Raw genomic sequence first — 8,768 nt, forward strand, 5'->3', positions numbered from 1 at the left:
TTTCTTTTGCCAACGTGCTTGGCCTCGCATGTTTGATGACCCTGTTCACTTTATTTATATGCTGAAATTTCTTCCTTGATTGATTTTCATTGTATGATTGATTTCTAAAGTTTCCCTTTTATGAATCCTAATTTCACTCGCCCGTCCAAAATTAATTGATTCTTTTCCCTTTACTGTAATATTTACCTTGCTGAATCTATTTGCAAAATAAGCATATTTTTGTACTTAGACTCGATTGCTTACTTAATGTTGGTACTACTCCTTTTATGAAAATAATCAGTCTGCTTTCAAACTGATTTTCTTTCCTTAATTGGACCTGCTTCTACCCGTTAAACAGTGATTCCTCAATTACAGGGATTCACTTGTGTAATTGATTCAAACTGGAGATTGTTTCTATATTTGTGTTAAGACTTTACTTATTACCTTATTTCTCATCTGTTTTCAAAGTTATAAATACCCTGCACCTTCTCTTCTTTCAAAGACACGAACCATCTAAGTTCAGAACACACACTTCACTAACAATCTCTCTCTTTTCTCTGTTACTACTTGTTTGCTGCCTTGTCTAGACGGTTGAAAGCCAAGGCTAGGCTGTGGAAATTTGCTTGCTTTTCTTTCTACATTTGCTTCTTTACTGGTATGTTGTAATTAATCTTCCAGCATTAACAACAACATGTTTCTTTACTATTTCCTTCAATCTTGCCTGTTTCCTGCTTGTGTGTAATCAAGTTTCATTCCTAAAAGCATGCTATAAATCAATGTGTTTTCTTTATGTATGAATTCTGTCAGTCAATTATTATGACTTGTGAATCTTAAACTCCATATCCTCTATATGTGTTGTGGGCATGCCAACATCATCTATTGTTGTGCATGCCCAAACCTGACCTTTCCTAGGGTCATATGCTCCCTGCAATGTATTCCCAAACCCCTAACCCCTTTGTGCAAAAATGCTGATTCTGTGTAATGTTAGCTTTACTACTACTGTTTTCCAATCACCCTTACCCCTCTCTATTCTCAACTTAGATTTAAATCTCTGTTTCTGCACTTTCACTATACTCTTAGACTTAGGTTCTGCCCCTCTTGTGTGAGCCTTGCCTTGGGACCCATGAGCTCCCTCTGAACTTGGACACATAAGGGATGACCCTTCCACACTGCACCCATCTCTATCTAGTTATGCAAACTTGGGTGTAAGCACTGCCCGGGGTCCCTTGAGACTTTTAGAGAACTTTGACACATCCAGGTCTGAGAAAGGCTTTGAAACGAAGGGCATTTAAAGTGGTTTGTTCCATAAATCAGAAAGGAAGTCAGGAATCAGGCTTCCTTTGATTGTAATTTCTTCATTACAATTTTCTGATGTAATTCATTACTTGGTCTGTAATAATTTGTAATAAACATTGGGGTTGGCTAGTGAAAAAGGGGATGGGTAATTATGCATGTTTAGCTATTAGAAGGGTAGAGATCGTGCCTATAGGATCTGATTCTTTAAAATTCTGTATGTTTTAAAATTAGTACTTTTCATAGAAATCATACCTATAGGAATTTCCAGTAAATCCTGCCATGCTTCGTTTTACGTTCAACTAGATACCATATCTACAGGAACTAAAAATTGGCAATAATATATACCATGCCTATAGGATCTGAAAACAGCCTAATTAAAATTAGTTTATCTCGTACTGCTTTGAACTAGTCTCAAACAACTTACTTTTCGTTTATTAATGCAGTTTAGAAAGCATGCCTATAGGATCTCAAATCTCTCGATTTTTATAACTAGTCACTGCTTTTCTATACATTCTGAATCAGTAATAGATATCATATTCATAAGATCTCACCCAAACACTTAGGCAAGCCTTAGGTGATAATAACCATAAAAAACTGAATCCGCCTTTGTTAATTAGTAACTGTTACAACCAGCAGGTAGGCCTGATTCGGACTTCCTATCTGAGTCATGTACAAAACTGGTCTGCCTCAACAATTGAAACTCCCCTTACCTTAGTATTTTTAATTCAGAACCTGATTGTGTTTAAGTCATGCTATTTATGTGCTTTGTTTAAGGATGTATACATGAGCCACTTATTTGTTTACATGTCTCCCCTAATGTGCAGTCCTATATGTTTTGTATGTCGCCTTAGCTTTTTCACCTTTTAAAACCTAAAGTTAGCCTAATATCCCTCCCCTTTAGAAATAGTAGTCCTAAGATCCTCCGGGACTGATTGGAATGGGACCGGTATTGCATGCAATAGTGGTCTAGACCAATTTGCTCTTTAATACCTTAATGGGGTGGGAAGGGTAGATATGGACATGATGACCCGTGCGCTAATACCACGTGTATCCCCTCTTTTAAGGAGTGTCATACCGAATATTGCATTGATGTGATTCATATTATAAATAAACCTACGACCCCCCCCCCCTCTTTTTTTTCTTTTTATGCTCCCAAGTATTTGTAAAATATAACTTCTTTTCAAAATTCGCCTTTTAATTGTTCTTTCAAACTCTTATGTGTTTAAATCTAAATCCCATACTATTTGAGCCTATACTTGTCTCCGTGCTAATTGTACAAATTAACCGAAAGCCCTTCTTTTATTTAAGTTCCTCCCAGATACATGGCTTACATACCCGGCTCAACATTCTTGGAAAACAATCGAATCGAGGGTTCGGAGGAGAATTGGCCATTCAATCTTGTGAACTAATCGAGACCGAAATTGGAAAAAGAGATACGAACGGAGAGGAATAACCAATCGATGAAAGAACATGAAACCATTCTGTTTCAATAGAGGTACGAGAAAGGGTTGGGGGCAATGAAGTAGGTGAAGTGGTTAGATTTTGCTGGCCAGGAACCTCACTAGTGGATCCTGAGGGGTGCCCAACACCTTCCCTTTAGGATAATTTCAAGCCCTTACCCTATCTCTGGTTATCAAGCAACTTAGAAGTGAACCTCATAGGTGTCCTAATACACCTTAAATCATTAGGTGGCGACTCTTCAAATGTAAAACCCAGTTCCCAAAAGGAATGAGTTGTCCTATACAAAATGTCATAAACCCGATTTTTCAATGCAACAAGGAAAAAAAGGGGGCGCGACAAGGGGGACCATTAGCTTGCCTACCTGCACCTGTGGGCATGAAATGCAGGCCCCGTGAAATAGGGTGTCAGTACAAAAAATGCACTGAGTATGTAATACATGACAATAAGTACGTAAAAGATATAGATGAAACATGGAATACAGAAATATCTTTAAATCTGAATAACTCTATAAATTTTGAAACGTTTATAATATCATGCACATGCGTATAAATATTATGCCATGCATAGGTATGGTGTACATAATATCATCAAGCCACTAAGGGCATCCCATCATATCGTCTTGGCCACTGTGGGCAACCTATACAAGCTGATCAGGTGGTACATATATAATGCCATAACCTCTTCCCATATCCCATATACACAAACATATATATATATATACACGTATATAACACCATTTGAATCATATTTCAGCCACTGTAGGCAACACATCATCATATACCAACTGATCAGGTGGTGGTGCGTATATAACGCCGTAACCTTTTCCCATATCCCATATACATATATTTACATATATACGCGTATATAACGCCATCTGGTCATGGGTCATTGCACATGTATAAATGAGTGAAATGCATGAAAAATACATAATAATCTCGATATTCCTTCCAGATAAACTTTTCCAACTTCGTATTATTCTAAGACCCATAAATAGAAGATAATAATAATAATTCTCATGGGGAATCAAGAATATAGACACCCCTACTATTTCTATGAATAGAGTAATTTATAGAAACTGTATATTTACTCGTTTTTTCAGTATAATTTGGACCATGTCAAAAGAAAGAATGGAGGGCCTTAATATACCTGTTCAACGTTCTTGGTTTCAAAACCAAGAACAGATTTGTGGCTAAGAGGTTGGACAAATTGATCTGATTCAATTCTCTTGGTTTCAATGCCAAAGTGATGAAAATGAAGCCAAAGAAGCTAAAGGCAGATTCTGCTCTAGCGTTTTTTTTTGTTTTGAAACCAAAGACCAAATGGGTGTGATTTAAACTTCAACTTGAGCCAAGGTTTTTTTGGTTTGAATTGAAGTTGGAAAATGTTTCTGATTCTTTATAAGACTTGAAAGAATTTCCTTTTGATTCATTTGAATCTTGGCAGAATAAGATTCTTGGTTAGACAAAGTAATAAAGTCACTAAAATGAAGCTTAATGATAGATTGAATAAGATTTTTTAGTCTTCCAAAGACTTAACTTTAAGTCATTGCTAATTCACTCATATGTAGCCACCTAGAATAATGACTACTTAGTCATTGTCTAGGCTTTGTAGCTTCTTGCCACGTGGAGGAAAATTAATTTATTAATTATTTATCCACTTATAAGTTAATCGGGTAGGGTAATGTTATATTACCCGGTAATTAATCAATTACCCATATAATTTAAAAATTATCACAAATTACTTAAAATTCTATTTATTTTTAAAATACTTCATATATACTTTATATATTATACTATCGTGGTCATATGGTACCTTGCATGGTACTAGTTCATAATTATCGGGTATTATCGCTCGACCCGTATTTTATTCCAAATTGACCACTTTCAACGAAACTCGCTTTCTTTAATCCGTGTACCCCTTTATCTTTCATAACACTTATTTATCGCTTGTTACAAATAGCGTAAGTACATTAACGTCAAGATGGTCTCATCCCCGAGTCTACGCCGGTTAACTTGAAGACGAAATTTTACATACGAAAATGTGAGATGTAACATCGTTCCCTCCCTTAGAAACATTCGTCCTCGAATGTTCAACTCCCCGTAATCTGCATAACTTTGGCAGGGTCGCCTTTGTAACAACACCACTACCAATTCACCTCGTAGAAACTTATTAACCCAGCGCCACACAGGACCACAATTATGAATAACGACCATGGCCTCACACGACCAACGACAATAACCAACATAAGAATTTATACACGTACCTTATGATTATGACGTCTCAGTCGAACCCTTCTCTGGAGGAGAAAATAGGTAGGGATATCTTGACTTCATGTTTTCCTTGGCCTCCCAAGTAATTTATTCCACATTGTTATTTCTCCAAAGTACTTTCACGGAGGCTACCTCTTTATTACGTAGTTTGCAGATTTCTTGTTCTAGAATGGCAACTTGAATTTCCTCGTGACAAGTCCTCTGTAATCTGTACATCATTCATGGGCACCACTCGGTTAGGATCGCCAATGCACTTTCGTAACATAGATACGTGAAAAATTGGATGGAGAGACTCCAATTCCGAGGGCAATTCTAACTTATAAGGCCCAATATACCGTGGGCTAAGTTTGCCTTTCTTGCCAAATCTCATCACACCCTTCATAAGTGACACGTTTAAGAATACCCAGTCATCAACCCCGAACTTTAAATCTCGATGTCGCACATCAGAATATAACTTCTGACAACTCTGAGCTGTCAATAGTCGATCCCAGATAAGCTTTACTTTTTTTTATGGCTTGTTGAACTAGGTCTAGCCCATGTAATCTAGATTCTCCAACGTCGAATCACCCTATAGGCGACCTACATATTCGTCCGTAAAGAGCTTCGTATGGAACCATCTAAGTGCTGGAATGGTAGCTATTGTTATATGCAAACTCAATAAGCGGCAGATGATCATCCCAGCTACCCTTGAAATCTATTACACAAGCTCATAACATATCCTATAGTGTTTGAACAGTACGCGCAGCATGTCTATCCGTCTGGGGATGAAATGTTGTACTAAGACTTACTTGAGTCCCTAATCCCTTTTAGAAGGACCTCCAGAAGTTAGCTGTAAATTAAGATCCTCTATCCGGATAATAGATATAGGGACACCATGCAGTCGTACTATCTCCTTGATATAAAGCCTCGCATAATCTTCTAAGGAATATGTTGTTCTAACAGGCAGAAAATGGGTTGACTTTGTGAGCCTATCAACAATCACCCATATCGAACCGAACTTACGCTGGGTATGAGGTAAGCCTACGATGATGTCCATATTGATTATTTCCCATTTCCAAGTCGGAATCTCCATAGCCTGCAATAATCCATCGGGTTTTTGATGCTCAATCTTAACATGCTAACAGTTAGGGCACTGATCAACAAATTCTGCTATATCCTTTTTCATTCCATCCCACCAATATATTTCCCTGATGTCATGATACATCTTTGTAGCTCCTGGATGGATAGAATAACGGGAATAATGAGTTTCTCCCATAACCTACTGACGCAGACCTGCAACATTAGGCATACATAATCGCCCTTGATATCTGAGAACCCCATCTTCGGTAATTTCAAACGGTGTCTTCTCCTTCTGAAGAGTGGTATCTCTATAATGAACTAGCACAGCGCGTTCCTTTACTCCAGTTACTAAAGAGGATGTTACCGTATCCTGAAGAGTAATTTCAATGTCACCTGAGTCAAGTAACCGAACTCCAAGACTAGCTAGTTGATGAATCTCATGGGCTATTCCCCTTTTTTCTGGCCGTAAATACGACAGACTACCCATAGATCTACGGCTGAGGGCGTCGGTTACTACGTTCACCTTCCCCTGATGGTATAAAATATCAATGTCATTGTCTTTAAGTAGCTCCAACCATCTCTTTTGACAAAGATTCAATTCCTTTTGCTTGAAGATGTATTGGAGGCTCTTATGATCCGTATAGATATCAACATGAATGTCATACAAGTAGTGCCTCCACATCTTTAGTGCATGAATCACCGTAGCTAACTATAAATTATGGGTCGGGTAGTTCTTCTCGTGTTTTCTTAGTTGTGTAAAAGAATAAGCCAGAACCTTACCATGCTGCATCAGCACACAACCAAATCCAATGCCTGCAGCGTCGCAATAGATAACATAACCATCGGTCCCTTCTGGGAGCGTTAGAACCGGTGCTGAAGATAACTTGTCCTTTAATGCATGAAAACTCCGTTCACAAGCATCGGTCCATTGAAACTTTGCTCCATTCTGAGTTAACTTTGTTAAAGGTACTGAAAGGGAAGAAAATCATTCCACAAATCTCGTGTAATAACCTGCCAACCCAAGAAAGCTACGAACCTCCATCAGTGTTGTGGGCCTAGGCCAAGTCTTTACTGCCTCAATCTTTTATGTATCCATCTAGATGCCTTCACCCAAAATGATATGCCCAAGGAAAGTTACAGAGTTCAACCAGAATTCACACTTAGAAAAGTTTGCATACAATTTTCTCTCTTGTAGAACTCTGAGCACAGTACGCAGATGACCAGCATGCCCATCCTATGAACGCGAATATACCAATATATCGTCAATAAATACAATTACAAACAGATCCAAGAAAGGCCTGAACACACGGTTCATAAAATCCATCAATACTGCTGAGGCATTGGTCAGACCGAATGACATAACCCGAAACTCAAAGTGCCCATATCTAGTATTGAATGCTGTCTTCGGAATATCTTCATCCTTAACCCTTACCTGATGGCACCCAGACCTCAAGTCTATCTTTGAAAAGCACTTGGCACCTTGCAACTGATCAAATAAGTCGTTAATCCTCGGGAGCGAGTACTTATTCTTGATCGTCACCTTATTCAGTTGCCTATAATCAACACACATTCGTAAGGAACCATCTTTCTGCCTTACAAACAACACAGGTGCTCCCCACGGTGACGTACCAGGTCTAATAAAACCTTTTTCAAGTAAGTCCTTTAGTTGTTTTTTCAACTCTTTCAGCTCTGCGGGGGCCATTCTATAGGGATGAATATATATTGGGTGAGTATCTGGTAGTAGGTCAATAGAAAACTCAATTTTTTGCTATGGCGGGAGACCCGGAAGCTCATCGGGAAACTCATTCACCACAGGGATGGACTGAATGGTTGGTGACTCCACTTCCACATCCTGAACCCGAACTAAGTGATAATTACAGCCCTTTTTGATCATCTTCCTTGCATTGAGATAGGAAATAAATCTACCTTTTGGCGATGCCGTGTTACCTTTCCACTCCAAACAGGCTCCCGTAGAAATTGAAATTGGACTATCTTTGATCTACAATCAACATTGGCATGACAAGAAGCCAACCAATCCATACCCATTATAACATCAAATTCTACTATATCTAACTCGATTAAGTCTTCTATGTTAGGTCGTACATGAACCACTATTATACAACCCCCATATACCTGCTTAGCTATCACCGAGTCCCCAACAGGTGTAGACACCTCAAAAGGTTTAACCAATTTAGGTTTTATTAAAAACTTACTAGCAACCAATGGAGTAACGTATGATAAGGTGGAAGCTGGATCAATCAGTGCATATACATTGTAGGAGGAGACTGATAATATACCTGTAACAACATCAGGCGATGACTCTTGGTCCTGTCGTCCTGCCAACGCATAAATGTGGTTCTAAGGGCTGCTCGAGCTAGATGCTCCGCCTCTGCCTATACCACAACTAATTGGTACTTGGGGACCTTTCCCTGGGAGGCGTACTGATGATGAAGATCCAGCTATAGATCCCGCTGGCTGAGCTATGCTTGTATCACCTCTCATCGAACAATCCCTCATAATGTGGTCTAGATAACACAAGTATAACAAACACCTAATCCCATATGGCATTGCTCGGTATGCTGCTTACCACATTGAGTACATCATGGCAAGGGTGGTCTCATCTGATTTGACTCACCCCTATACTGAGAATCTAAGGCCCTAAAATTCTGACCAGACCCTGAATATGTAGGACGATCAAATCTC

This window comes from Nicotiana sylvestris, chromosome 8 (genome assembly GCF_000393655.2).
Source record: "Nicotiana sylvestris chromosome 8, ASM39365v2, whole genome shotgun sequence".
Classification (NCBI taxonomy): Eukaryota; Viridiplantae; Streptophyta; class Magnoliopsida; order Solanales; family Solanaceae; genus Nicotiana; species Nicotiana sylvestris.